General features: G+C 34.1%; 1 protein-coding gene across 3 annotated transcripts in view; it reads left to right on the top strand.

Moving 5' to 3' along the window:
* Positions 1 to 15,891, top strand: part of XYLB (xylulokinase) — a 242,555-nt gene that overhangs the window by 206,665 nt on the left and 19,999 nt on the right. The window lies entirely within an intron of this gene.

Below are 15,891 nucleotides of genomic sequence, written 5' to 3'. Positions count from 1 at the left end.
AGATGTAGTCAATCTTTATATAGTGTTTTCTATCATAATGTTGCCATTTTTTGAATGCTCATCTTCTAATCAATATTTCTTAAAATTTGGCACTCAGAAATAAACATAGTACTCCTGATGTGGTTTGTCCAAGTCAGAGACCAGCAGGGCTCTCACTTTAATGAAATTGAGAATAGAAATAGTTCTTTTGGCTGCCTTGTTACACACTTCTTTGAACATAGGCATCATCCTCTTACCTCTCAATAAGCTTTAGACATTCTTATATGGATGAGCACAAAGAGATTGAAGGAAAATGTTAAGTAGTTTGTTCAGATATGTGCTAGTAAGTGAATAAATGAGTATAATTATGGGAGATGTTAAAAAAATAGGTTCATAGCCCCAGAGTTGGAAGTGACCTTAGAGATCACCTAAAATCATCATCTCTTCAGCTTGCCATTTAAATCCCTTCACAGTATGACTTTAGATTACCTTCCAGGTTCATTCCAATTTCTCTCATTTACTCTCTCTAAAACCAGGCTCCTTGCTTTTGCTGACATTAACACATCATCTTTTACCTTTGTAGAGATTGTACTTTAAACCTTGGATCCACTCCCTATCTCTACCTTTAGAATTCTAACTTCTTTCAGATCTAAAAATCATGTGCCATCATCTCTTCTGAAAAACCCTTTGGGATTCCCCTGGGGTTAGTACCATAGCATCCTCCCTTGTCACTAGATTGCAGAATGCTTAGGGAAGAGTGAAATGTAGGAAGACTGGAAAGGTCCCTGCTCTCCATACTTACTGTTATCAAAGACTTTGGACTTTATTATATATATTTATTTAATGGATTTGGGGGCAGATGAGTCAGGAGGACACAGCAATTCACTAGGAACCTAGAGCTTTGTTAGTATGTAGAAGACAAAATGAGGTGTAAGTCTAAAGGGGGTATGTGTTAGTTATCCAGGTGACCTCAACACAGTCACTGGCTCATAATAAACTGTCACTTAATAAATGTTTATTTATAGATTGATGAATTTCATTGGTTGATCATAAGATCATAGATCTAGAACAGGAAGGTATATGAAAGACCATATAGTCCAACCCAAAACCTTACAAATGGTTAAAAGTTGTGGGAGGTAATAAATCTTATGGTAGGATTTAAACTTAGGTTTCTCAGAATATAGATTTAATGTTCTTTCCACTATACCATGCTCTCTCTTGAATGCTCAAATCAAAGATATCCCTGCCCCTTATATTTATTCTCTGGCTCAGTTTTGGTGGTAAGAAAAGTAACCCTTTTAGCTTGGTGGTCACATACTGTGATTTATCAAGTATTTTTATCATTTCATTAGATTTACTTCCCCATTTGAAAGACATGTCTTCTTTTGACCCTTATCCCCTATTTTTCCATTCCATGAACATCAAGTCCTTGAATTTGTAATTCTTTTTCCCATATTATACTAAATGTCCTAGGATGGGGGAGGGGGGTTATATGTGGCGAGAAATCAAGGAAAGGTGGTATGCTTATTCAGCATTTAAGCAGACTTTGATGAGTCAATAGTTTCAGCTGAAATAATTGAAAATTGACCCACTTGGGAAGTCACCTGTCTGCTAGAATATTTCATTTTGGATCCATCTCATAACTGTGATTACAAATGTTGGGTGAAACCTCAGCATTTCTGCTATACAATTTTCTTGATTGGCATTCTTTCCCTGGGCTAGAATGCAATGTCTATAGTATAGGCTTCATTTTTTTATAGTCCTGGGCTTTTCTTGACAAATAAACTTACTTTGGGTGAGTGGGAGAGATGCTCCCCTCAGAAAAAAAGAATTTTCAGGCACTCCAATCTTCATTTAAAATGCATCATTATTTAAAATGGGGCTTCAGGTTGTATGAATTCCCTTTATTGTCCTTCCTTCTGTTACTGAAGAATGCAAACTCCTCGAGGGTAGGGATTGTAGTTGCTGTTTTTGAATCCTTGGTGCTTGCTAGAACATAATAAATTAATCAACACTTATGGATTATGTGTCTCTTACCTTTACCAACCTCCCTCTGCTCCTCTAATTCATTTGTTCATCATGTTAACATCTGATTTTCCCTTAATAATATATTTTATATGAAGCTTCTCTAGGATGTCCTGCAGTTTTTTATGGTACTTCCCTCACTTCAGTATGTCAATCTTGTTTCTCCTACTAATCACATTTCTTTCTTTTTTAAAAAAAAATTATTATTTCACTTTTAAAATGATTAATCCAACAGTACCAAGTAATTGAGCAAAGAAAATAAAAAGCAAAACAATGCAATAAGTATGCTGTCTTTCCAAGGCAATTTATATTCATTTTGCATTGATCTTTCACCAGCTCCCATAGAAATGACCTATGCACAGATGAGAGTCCAGAAATATCTATTTGAATCCCAGAAAATGGCAAAGAAGTATCTTGGTCCACACTCTTAGGGTTTGTTCACATCTAGATTTTTAAACAAGGAGACTAAAGATCATACCCTCTTCCCTCCCATATATGTATAAAGCATCATAAATCACAGGTAAATAAGAGCTGGACAGTATTAGTCACACATCCTGATAAGGAGTTGTAGTAGAGTGTGTATAGAGCATATTGTAAAATGCAGAGTATATTGTATATATGTGTGTGAGTTATATATATTCATATATACATATATACAAATACATACATACATGTTGTTATTATGATTATTATTATTATTATCTGCTTGCTCATACTTTTCCTAATTCTCTACTTTAGCAAGGAAAACTCTAATAAATTAATTAGAATAATAAATAGAAATCTGTACAAGTGGAACAGCAAGATCAGGAGTGGTCAATTGAATTTTTTTCCCTTTTTTTTGTGAGTCAATGGGGTTAAGTGACTTGCCCAAGGTCACAAAGCTAGTGAGTATCAAGTGTCTGAGACTGAGTTTGAACTGAGCTCCTCCTGACTCCAGAGCCAGTGCTCTATCCAGTACACCACCTAGCTGCCCCTGGTCAACTGCATTTCAAGAACAAAACAAAAACCAAAGTTTTGAGTACATAATGAAACATTTCTGTCCTTTCTCTGGAAAGGAAGAAATACAGCAAAGACCTGGAGTTGCTTACTTAGAAAATGAAAGCTATCATGAGATCATTGTTTAGGACATATGCTTATAGAGTAAATGAAGCTTTGAAAAGATTTCTTTTTGTAGTTCAGTCATTGGTGCTTAGATATGATAGTTTCAGCAGTACCACTGGGATATTAGTCTGACTTTCTCTGGCTACTCAGTCTGGTAGGAAACTTCATGTCAGGAACATGCCAGATCTGACATGGAGGCATTTTTTTCACCTAGATTTTGTGTGCCCTTTGCCAGAAACTTCTCTGGGTAACTCAGAAATGATTTCCTCAAAAGGGTTGACATATTTTTAATCCTAGGATCATGTTATAGATTATTATAAAGTAAAAACATATATTTACAGTCTGAATCAAACTCTGGGAGTTTGGGAGGTTTTAACTTCTTTAAGAGGTGGGGCTAGATATCTTTTTTGTTTTTTTTTTCTTTTATTTCTTAATAAAATGTTTTATTAGAAGTAAAATCAAAAGCAGTATAAACCATTAAATTTGCTTAGTAACTATTTCTATTTAAATTGATTAAATTTAATACATTGAATAATCTGTCAGTTATTCAATAAACAATTACTAAGACCTACTATCTGAAAAAAAGAGTCCCAGTCTTCTAGTTTACAACCTAATGGGGAAGGCAACACTCAAAAAGAAACTGAAAGCACTAGAGAAAAGATTCTAAGGCATGATGGAGAAGTTTTAAAAAAAGAGTCCAGCTTAGTGGCAAGTGAAGGTATAAGATGGCATAACATTATTTCAATTACTCCCTCAGAACCTCTACCGATTTCTCTGTCCAATTAATCTTATTAACTTTTCCTCACATGAGCACTAAAATTAGTGTATACTCCATTTTTCTAGTTTCTGAACTTTTCCTCCATTTTTATCTTGCATTATCTTTCCAGATTTCTTTGTATTCCTCAAACTTGTCAGACTTTACTGCATTATAGTATTCCTTCATATTAATGACAACAGATTATTTAAACACTTGCTTGTGGTTTGATATTTGTTTTCAATTTTTTAATGTGATTGCATATAGTACTCCTATGAACATCATTAAACAGTAGCTATTTTTAAAAACAATTAAAAATTTCAGGGGATATTCTGAACAATGGAATTATTAGATCAAAGGATATGGTTATTTTTGTTACTCTTTACTGCTTACTGCTTTCCAAATCAATTATACAAGTTTGCAGTCCCATCAGCAATGAACTGAATGTGCAGTTTCTCTACAATCCTGTCAGTATTGAATTTCTTTGCTTTTAATTATTTTTTCCAATTTGATGGGAATGAGAAGGTATCTCAAAGTTGATTAAATTTGCATCTTGTTGATTATTAGTAAAGATGAATATTTTTTCATGTGATTATTAACAATTTGTGATTTATATTTTGAAAGTTGTTTATTCATATCCTTTGACTATTTATCTCTTTTATACTGAGAATTACCACTGTGATTCTTTTTGTAGCTATTCCTTATGTATCTTTTTTAAAATTTTGTTTTAATTTTTTTGGTTCCAAATCTTTTACTTCTCCCTTACCATTAATATGTTAAGGGGTGGCTAGGCGGCACAGTGGATAAAGCACCAGCCCTGGAGTCAGGAGTACCTGGGTTCAAATCTGGTCTCAGACACCTAATAATTACCTAGCTGTGTGGCCTTGGGCAAGCCACTTAACCCCATTTGCCTTGCAAAAAAAATGTCAAAAATATTAATTAAAATATGTATAATTTTGCAAAATAAAATCCTGCATTCATTATGTCCAAAAAAAGAAAGAGAAAAAATATGCTTTAATCTCTACTCTGAGATAATCATATCTCTATCTGAAGGTGAATAGAATGGTTCATCATAAGTTCTTTGAAATATGATTACTCATTGTGTTGATTAAAATTACTAAGTCTTTCAAAGTTGATTATCTTTACAGCAGTGTTATCATATAAATTCTTTCCTGGTTCTTTTCCCTTCACTTTGATCAATTCATATGAGTTTTCCCAGGTTTTTCTGAAAGTTCCACCCTCCCCCCTTAAAACTTCTTAGAGTACTATAGTATTCTACCATACCACAACTTGTTCAGCTATTCCCCAATTTATGGCTAACCCCTCAGTTTCCAGTTCTCTGACATTACAAAAAATGCTGCTATAATTATTTTTGTACCTTATAGGTCTTTCTTTGATGGCTTTGGAACATAGAGCAAGTAGTGGAGAGCATGCACACTTTAACAGGTTTTTGAGCATAATTCCAAATTACTTTCCATAATGAGTGGCCTAGTTCACAGGTCTAACAATAGTGTTTTAATCTATCTGTTTTCCCACAGCCCTTCTAGTATGTGCCATTTTCCTTTTTTTTGTCATTTTAGCCAATCTGAAGAGTATTAGATGGTATCTCAGAGTTGTTTTAATTTTAATTTCTCTAATTTTTGAATATTTAGGATTTTTTTTCATATGACTTATAGCTATTGAATTTCTTCCTCTGAAAATTGTCTATGCATATACTTTGACCATTTACCAATTAGAGAATGACTCTTTTTCTTGTAAATTTGACTTAGTTCACTATATATAACTTAGAAATCAGAATTTTTATCTGAAAAACTTACTATATGAACTGATGCTGAGTGAGATGAGCAGAACCAGAACATTGTACACCATAACAACAACATGGGGGTGATGACCAACCCTAATGGACTTGCTCAGTTTATCAGTGCAACAATCAGGGACAATTTTAGGATATCTGCAATGGAGAATACTATCTATATTCAAAGAAAAAGTTGTGGAGTTTAAACAAAGACCAAAGACTATCACTTTTAATTTAAAAAAAGTTATATTATATAAGTTTACTATCTCTTATGTTTTATTTTTTCCTTAAGGATATGATTTTTCTCTCAACACATTCAATTTTGATCAATGTATAGCATGAAAACAATGTAAAGACTAACAGACTGCCTTCTGTGGGGGGTGGGGGGGTAGGAAAGCGAGATTGAGAGAAAAATTGTAAAATTAAAAAAAACTTGCTATAAAAATTTCCCTCAGTTTTCATCTTTTCTTCTAATTTTAGCTGCATTGGTTTTGTTTGTACAAAGATTTTTTTAATTTTATGTAATCAAAATTATTCATTTTACCTCCTTGAACTTCTCTATCTTTTGTTTGATCATGAACCCATGCTCAATCCATAGCCCTAACAGGTAATTAATTCTATGGTTCACTAATTTGCTTTTGATGTCATTCTTTAAAACTAAAGCATATACCCACATTGAGTTTATCCTGGTATGCGGCATGAGATATTGGTCTATAACTAGTTTCTGACAGACTGTTTTCCAATTTTCCCAACAGTTTTTGTTGAATAGTGAGTGTTATCTTTTGGTTTATCAAACACTAAATTACTGTGCTCATTGTTTCAGTTTTTTGCATACCTGATCCATTCCACTAATTAGACTATTTCTTACCCACTATCAAATTGCTTTTATGATTTAAGCTTTATAGTATAATTTGAGATCTGGCATTCCTAGACCCTGTTTCTTCTCATTTTTTTATATATTCTTGACCTTTTGTTCCTCCAAATGAATAATATTATTATTTTTTCTAGCTCTATAAAGTAATACTTTGGTAGTTTAACAGGTATATCACTAAATAAGTAAATTAATTTTGGTATTCTTGTCATTTTTATTATATTGACAGCCTCCTCATGAGCAATTAGCATTTTCCAATTATTTAGATGTCTTTATTTGTGTGGGAACTTTTTTAATTCTGTTCATATAGTTCATATGTGTGTCTTGGCAGCTAGACTTTCAAATATTTTATATTTATTTATATTTATTCTGTAGCTATTTTAAATGGAACTTCTTTTTTTATCTTTTGCTGAAAAAATACAGAAATGCTAATGATTTATGTGTTTCTTTTGCACTCTGAAACTGCTTAATTTAATATTTTCTTCCCTAGCCTTCACTGGACAAACCATCATATAATCTGTGAAAAAAGTGATAGTTTTATTTCCTTTTCTCTATACTTCTTTCTTTAATTTCTTTTTTCTTGTAATTACTATAGCTATAATTTCTAGTACAATAGTGATTACTGATGATGATAGTGAACATACTTGTTTCACCCCTGATCTTATTGGAAAGGTTTCTAGCTTATCCCCATTAAAGATAATACTTATTCTTAATGATGCCAAAAGCTTTTTTCTGCATCTATTGAAATAATCATATGATTTTTGTTGGTTTGTTGTTATTTTTTATTATTTAAATAGTCAATTATGTTTATTTTTTATTATTTAAATAGTCAATTATGTTTGTAATTTTCCTACTATGAACCAACCCTATATTTCCTAGTATAAATCTAGCCTAATTATAGCATATGGTCTTCATGATGTATTGCTGTTGTCTCCCTGCTAATAGAGTCATTTAAAATTTTGCATTAAACATTAAGGAAATTGATTTAGGTATCAAGATTATATTTGTGTCATAGAAGGAATATAATAGTATCCTTTATTTACCTATTTTTTCCAATAGTTTATGTGATATTGGAATTAATTGTTCTCTAAATGTTTAGTAGAATTCACTTGTAATTACATTTATAACTGTGGAAATTTGGGGGGACAGGGGCAGGTGGAAAGTTCATTTATGGCTTGTACAATTCCTTTTTCTAAGATAAGGTTTTTTAAGCATTCTATTTACTTTCTGAAACTCTGGAAAATTTATATTTTGTAAACATTCATCTATTTCATATAGATTATAAGTTTTATTGACATTTTACTGGGCAAAATAGTTCCTCGTAATTGCTTTTATTTCTTCTTCATTGTTTGCAAATCCCCCTTTTTCATTTTGATAATGGTAACTGCTCTCTGTGACGTAGAAACTCTTCCTTGCACACTACATTTATGTGAGATAATATAGATAATATTCCCTATTCTTCTTTTCTCCTCCATCTTTGCCAGTGCATTCCTTTTCCCCACTCTTCCTTTTAGATCAGCCAAACATAATAGAATCACACTGTTTAAATAGACTACCTCTAAGAGTCCTTAGTAGTGATAAAGTTATGTGGCGTTATCTGTAGTTTTTTCCCTTAGAAAAAAAATAAGTTTTCTTAACCTTGTTTAATCCCATATGATTTCTTAATAAATTTATCTTTTTATGTTACTCCTGTGAAATAAACTCCTGTACTTATATCTCAAAGTTTCTTTGCAGCTCTGTTCTTTTCATCAGGAATGCTTGAACATTCTCTATTTCATTAAGGATGCATTTTTCCCTCTGACAGTTGTACTTAAGTTTTACTGGGTAGTTTATTCTTACTTTATTTGCTTTCTGTAATACCGTATTTCTTTATAGTTTATATCACAATAGTTTATTTATAATAGCTCTAAAAATCTTGTGTTATCTTGACTGTGACTTCCATAATACTTAAATTCTTTCCTTCTGGCTGCTTGTAGTCCTTGCTTTAGGAGTTCTGAATTTTGTCTGTACAGAATTTAGTGCAATAAATAATGTGGAATGTGAATCTAAAACCCTTCCCAAGAAATAAATGTCTAATTTTCTGAAGTATATTGTGAAATAATTAATCCTTTTCCCAGTCTTTTTATTTTCCAGTGGTTTGTCCATTTGTTCAGCTATCTAGTAGTCAACTAACATTTATTAAACTCTTACTAGTAATACAAAGAAAGGCAAGACAGTTTCAGTCCTCATAGAGCCTACAGTCTAGTGGAGGAGAAATCAGGCAAACAATTATCTACAAATAATATATATATATATGCAAGCTAAACTATGCATAGCCCTCATATTCCACTGGTCTAGTTCACTGTATGTCACATAGTGCCAAACAGTTTTGATGATGATGATGATGATGATGATGATATATTTTTAGATCTAGTTGTGCAAGACCCTCTTCACCAGATTTTCTGATTCTCTTTTTCTGATCCTCACCAGATTTGACCCTTACTATTCTTATCCACTATTTTTCTATATAAATTTCATTATGATTTTTTTGTAGTTCTAGAAAGAAGTCCCCTAGAATTTTGATTGGTATTTCATTAAGTGCCTTTCAGATATCTAAAACAGCATGTCCAGTGAACATCTTAAACTAATCACCAAGCCTGTACTCATTGTCTTTTCCCCTAAACTCTTCCCCCACCCCCTTTCCTATAACTGCCAAGGATAATACCATCCTCAGTCCTCCAGGCTCACTAGGTTCCATTTTTTCTTTTTGCTCCTATCTCTCACCATCTTTCCCCATTCCTTATCCCCCACTTACACACACACATCTCCATGCAAAATCAAAGGCCTATTTCACCTTTGCAACACTTTTCCAATGCACTCCCTTCTCTCCTCTAACTCTGCTCCAACTCTAGTGCATCATCTCAAATTTAGATTATTTATTGCAGTAACGGCTAAGTCTCCACACCTCAGGTCTCTTCCCATTCCAATCCATGCTCCATTCAGTCACCAAAATGGTTTTCCTACCATGCACATCTGATTGTGTCATACCTCTCCCCTGCTGAATAAACTCCAGTGGCTTGTTTCACTTCTAGGATCAAATGCAATGTGCTCTGTTTGGCATTCACAGTCCTTCAGAATTTAGCCCCCTCCTTACCTTTCAACTCCTACATCTCACTCCTTAAGACATCCTCATCAATCTAGTGACACTGGCCTCCTGGGTGTTTCACAAGCAAGATGCTCCATCTGGGTATGTTCTTTGGCTATCCCCCATGCCTGGAATGTTCTCCCTTCTCCTCTACACTGATGGTCTTCCTGATATCCCATATATCCAGACTAAAATCCCAACTTCCACAGAAAAACCTTCCCTAACTCCTCAAGTGTTTTCCCTCTTTTAATTATTTCCTATTTATGCCACATATATAGTTTTCTTTGTATATGTTTGTTTGCATGTTGGCCCCTCTAGAATATAAACTCTTTGAGGATCAGGATTGTCTTTTACATCTTTTGTATCTCAAGCATATGATCTTAGTAGATGGAAGTGCTTGTAAGTGCACCTTTCTGAATTTCCTTCTGTGTTCTTCTGTTTTTAAAATGTCTTATTTTTTTCATCACTATCACTATTTACCATTTCCACATACTTTTCTTTCCAGAAGCCAAACAAGTTAACAAACCTGGAACATAATATGCTTAATAAATGTTTATTGAATATATACATTGTCTTAGGGAGTATTATGTTTTTCCAATCAGTTCATGAACATTGACTAGCTATCCAGTTTTTTAGGTATTATTATAGTTTTATAGCTGTCCTTTAAGAGATCTTCTTGTTCTTAGATAAAGGAATTCTCAAATATTAGATGGTCTTGGTTTTATAAATGGTATTTCTTTTTTTAATTATACTATTCTGATCTTATTAGGAAATAATGATTTTTGCATCTTATTCTGGGAGAGACAGTCTGACATGGTGGAACATTAGATCCAGAGTCCAAAAGACATGAAGTTAAACCCTAACTTCAGTCCTTACTAGTTATGTAATCTGAGCTAGTCACTTAACCTTGCTCAGACTTAGTTTCCTTATCTATAATATGAAGAAATGTTGGTCATTATTGTTTCTGGTTTTGTTTTGGGGTTTGTTTTTTTTTTTTTGGTTAAGATGCTTTGATTTGCTAGATATACTATCCTATCATCTGAAAATCATGATACCTCTTCATAGGCAATATTCCTCTAATATCTTTTCCCTATCTTATCAAAATTGATAGAAGTTCGGATACTGAATCAACTACAAACAGTGAGAGTGAAGACCCTTGTTTTGTGAACAAGCATCTGTGCAACTTTTATGTGGCAGTCATTGTATTAAGTGTTGAGTATGCAAAGAAAGGCAAATCAGTCCATGCCCTAAAGGAGTTCACAATCTAATGGAAGAGATAACATGGAAAAAACTATCTACAAGCAAGATATAGACAGGATAAATTAAAGATAATCTCCAAGGTAATGTACTAGCATTAAGAGGAATGGTTTTAGAAGGATTGTCCCTAATATATTTACACTGAGTATTAAGTTGGTTCTTGGCTTAAGATAGATGTATTTTATTGTGTTGAGGGAAAATCCCTTTATTTTCTTGGTTATAGAAAGTTTTGAAATTATCTTTTTATTATGAATGTAAATGTCAAAAGACAACTCAGCATACAAAGAACAGAAAAGAAGATTGTACAAAAAAAACCACAAGCTTTTTATAGTCTATTTTTTCATGTATTTTAAATTAGTATGATAACAAAACTTTCCCACTTGCAAACACACCTTTCTGAATTTCCTTCTGCTCTCTTCTGTTTTTAAAATGTTTTACTGATGCTTTTTTTTGCATCACTGTTACTATTCACTATTTCCAGATATTTTTCTCTCCAAATAGAAGCCAATCATGTTAATAAGGCTTTATAGCCAAGCAAGATAAACTGACAAAATGGTTGTATCTCTAAATGCATATTTCATCTGCATCTTTAGTTCATCACCTCTTTGCCAGGAGGTAGGTAGAAAATTCTGTCATTAGTCCTCTGAAGTCAGATTGATCTTTCAAAATTGTTTCTCTTTAAGTATTATGGTCACAATATAAATTTCCTCCTGTTTCTACCAACTTCATTCTGCATGAATTCATAAAAGTTCTCCTGTGTTTCTCTGAACCTGTCATATTCATAGTTTCTTACAGCACGGAAGAAATGTTATTGGGAAATAATTCCATGACATTAATATGCCACAATTTGTTCAGTCATTTCATAGATAATGGGCTTGGTTTCCAACTTCTTTGATATAAAAAAGTTTTGCTATAAATATTTTTTTATATTTGAATACTTTTCCTCTCTTTTTAGTTTCTTTGGTGTCTATGTCCAGAAGTAACATTTCTGCCTCAAAGGGCATGTATAGTCGAGGGACCTGGTGAGGGGTATAATTCCATATCTTTGTGTTTTTTTATATTTAAATTCATAATAAAAAGATAATTAAAAATATCTGCCAAAACAAAGATTGGACCTAGAGGGATTTTTCCTCACCTTGACCCAAGATTCAACACAATATGCAATGAAGAAACAATAGAAGCAATCACACTAAAACAAGTACAAAACAAGGTTGACCACTCTTATTGCTACTTTTTTTAAAATTTGACAGAATTCTGGGTTTTAGATTCATATCCCACATTACTTATTGCACTAAATTCTGTATAGACAAAGTCCTTCAGAATTTAGCCCCCTCCTTACCTTTCAACTCCTACATCTCACTCCTTAAGACATCCTCTTCAATCTAGTGACACTGGCCTCCTGGGTGTTTCACAAACAAGATGCACCATCTGGGTATGTTCTTTGGCTATCCCCCATGCCTGGAATGTTCTCCCTTCTCCTCTACACTGATGGTCTTCCGGATACCCCATATATCCAGACTAAAATCTGGAATTAAGTGACTTGCCCAAGGTCACACAGCTAGGTAATTACTAAGTGTCTGAGGCTGGATTTGAACTCAGGTCCTCCTGACTCCAGGGCTGGTGCTCTAACCACTGTGCCAGCTAGCTGCCCCTCTCATTGCTTTTGTTTTGATATGTGATGAAAATTATTGTGACAAGATAAGGAAAATGTTTTGAGGCATTAATATAAGAAGTGAAGAGGTTAAATTTCTTTATTGTTTACAGATCACATGATAGTATATTTAAAATCCAAACTTTCTACGAACATTCAGTCATGATAAAAATAATTTTTAAAATATGCTGTCTCCATTGGTAAAGATATGAATTATTCTACCTCTTCTGGTCCACTGATCTCAAGTAAAAATGAAGATATATGAGAAAACCAAGGCACATAGTATCTAAATGACTGGCCCAGTTAGTAAATGTCAGAGCCAGGATTCAAATCCAGGTCTTGTGTCCAAGATCAGCACTCTTTACATGTTATCTGCTCTCCTCTCTTTCTGTATAAGCCCTGGAAAAAGCACACTCAATCTATTTGACATGTGATAGAGAGGGAAGAAGGGAAAGAAGGAACAGATGCTGGGAAAAGGGGAAGCCAAAGTTCTTACAAATCAAGGTGTGGTATAACATTGTTCAGGGACTAAAAGAGATACAAGTCTCTATCTCCAACAGGGGGGCTCAGTTATTTATAGTTTATGGAGAGCAAACAGAGTCTGAATTAGGCATTTACTAACCCAGGGGAGATCTGTGTCTTATTTTGATCTGACTTCCTGTGAATTAAGGGGTCTCTGACCTAGGGGATTCCTCACAGTCCAAGCAGCTGCTTTATGGCGATCTCAAAGGGCAACCACCAACAGGGTAGAAGGCAAAAATGCTTTAGGGATTTACAAGCTTGAGGCAGCTGTGCTTATCCCAGAAACCATAGCAGCAGAATAGCCATACTGACAGAGACACCAAAGCTCGAGTGGCATCAGCAATTACAGAAATGGGAGCTCTGTTTAAGTGAGACAATCACCATCGATAATGGGATCTCCAGACAGTGAAGATTTGTGACTTCAAAGTAGCCAGAAATCTGAAGGCAATCTATAATCTAATGCTTTGCATTTGCTGTATCACTGAATACTTATCTATTAACTAAATGTGTATATATATATATATATATATATATATATATATGTACACACATATGTATATGTATTGAATCATATTTTCTCATTGACTACATTACAATTTCAGAGACATGTTCTCACGCAAAGTGTTTTAACCTTAGTATGAAATTTTGGTTATTTTTTAGATAGAAAACATTATTATTATTATTATTATTATTATTATTATTATTATTATTATGCCTAAATATTTTCCTTTCTCTTGTTTGAGAGAAGGGGAAATTACTTAATTAGCTAGTTTGATCATCTACAAATGTTCAGGCAGAGAACCCAAAGCTCGTCCGTTGGTTAGTCAGTCATCAAGCATTTCTTAATCTTCCTCTGTGCTGGACTGTTCTATGTGATACAAAGGCAGCCTCTACTCGACCTCTTCCCCAAAACCTCATGCCCCTGTCTTCAGAAGATCACATTCTAGTGGGGGAGATAACATGTAAACAACTATGCACATACAAGAAACATACAGATAAATGAGAAGTTATCTTAACGAGAGGGAAGAGGAGAACCAGAAAAGGCCTCCTTCAGACAATGGAGTTATAGCTGAGTCTTAAAGAAAGCCAAGAGGGAGGGACAACTGGGTGGCTCAGTGGATAGAGCACCGGCCCTGGAGTCAGGAGGACCTGAATTCAAATCCAGCCTAAGACACTTAATAATTACCCAGCTATGTGACCTTGGGCAAGTCACTTAACCCCACTGCCTTGCAAAAACAAACCAAAAAAAAAAAGCCAAGAGGGAATGGGGGAAGAAGGGATCACATTCAAGGCATAGGAGACAGTCAATGAAAATACAAAAAAATCTAGAGATAGAATGTCACATGCCCCTCCCAAAATACCAGCAAGAAAGCTACTTAATTGTAGGCTACATGGAAAAGAGAATCAAATGTAAGAAGAATGAAAAGGGGCCAGGTTAGAAGGGTTTTAAAAACCAGACGATTGTGTTTTTGGTCTTGGAGGCAAAAGGGTTAGAGAACACCTTACTTGACTGAGGTTTGGATTAAGATTATAGCCTGAAGAATTAGAGTAATCAGTCCTAAACCCATTGAAAGGACAGAATGTTGTAGGGGCAAGAATTCTTGATTTGGATCAGATTGAGTGGAATGCCTAAGGGTTTGACTCCTGGGTCCGAAGACTAGACTTAGAGACCTTAGTTGAATTAAGATACTTTGAAGTATCAATGCATCTGGCCCAAGATCATATAACAATGAAAAGAGCATAAGATTTGGAATCAGAAAGTTGACATTCAAGATACTTTATTTGGACCTCAGTTTCTTCATCTGTAAACTAGAAGAATTTGAACTAGATGACCTTAAAGATCCCCTTCAGCTTTGAGTTTATGATTGTCACATTGTAATTTATTCTTTCTCAATACATTATTCACAGACAGAATCATAGAATCTCAAGAGTTGGAAGGGAATTTAGAAACCATCATGCCCCCAAAGCAAGAATCCTCTCCATGGCATCCCTGGCAGTGATCTGCTTAAATCAGGGGTTCTTAATGTTACTTTGGATGAGAAAAAAATATATACCATCATATTCAACCTCTAACTGAAATTTATCATGTCCTTCAATTATTTATTATTGTTATGTTGTTATTATTATAATAATGATCAATTATTTTAAAATGTTATTCTGAGAAATGGTTCATAAACCTTAACCAGAGTGTTAAAGGGTTTCATGGAACACAAACATCCGGTATCTGCTTAAGCACCTCCAGTGATGGGGAATTCATGGACTCCTCGGGCAATCTGATGTATTATTATTATTGTTATAAAGTTCTTATGAGTCACTATAGTCTTTACTCTTGGGAACTCATGGAGATGGATCTAATTGGTCAGGTTATGCATTGAGATTCATAAGGGAGTCCTTGTCCAGGAAAGAATCAGAGACCTTGGCTATTAGATCCTTCCTGCCCAATTCTTTCCATTGCTATGTGTGGTCACAATCCATGTACTGTCATTTCGGAAATTATTCTGAATATTAGAAATTGGGAACACAATAGGATAAAGTTAACCTTTTTTCTTGTTTTTTTGGTTACTGTTATTTTTAGTGGGGCAGTGGTGTTAAGTGATTTACCCAAGTCAAACAGCTCATAAGTATCAAGTGTCTGATGCCAGATTTAAATTCAGTTCCTCCTGACTCCAGGACAATGCTCTATCCACTGTGCCACCTAGCTGCCCCAATGACTCCTTTTAATGACTTTGTATTATAAGTTGTATGGGACACGTCTTAAGAATAAAGGTTTTCACTGCTAGGTGTATATTCCAAAAGCATCCACAAAAAGGGG

This window comes from Macrotis lagotis, chromosome 8 (assembly GCF_037893015.1).
Source record: "Macrotis lagotis isolate mMagLag1 chromosome 8, bilby.v1.9.chrom.fasta, whole genome shotgun sequence".
Taxonomy (NCBI): Eukaryota; Metazoa; Chordata; class Mammalia; order Peramelemorphia; family Peramelidae; genus Macrotis; species Macrotis lagotis.
The sequence above is the reverse complement of the archived record's forward strand: the minus strand, read 5'-3'. Positions and strand labels throughout refer to the sequence as shown.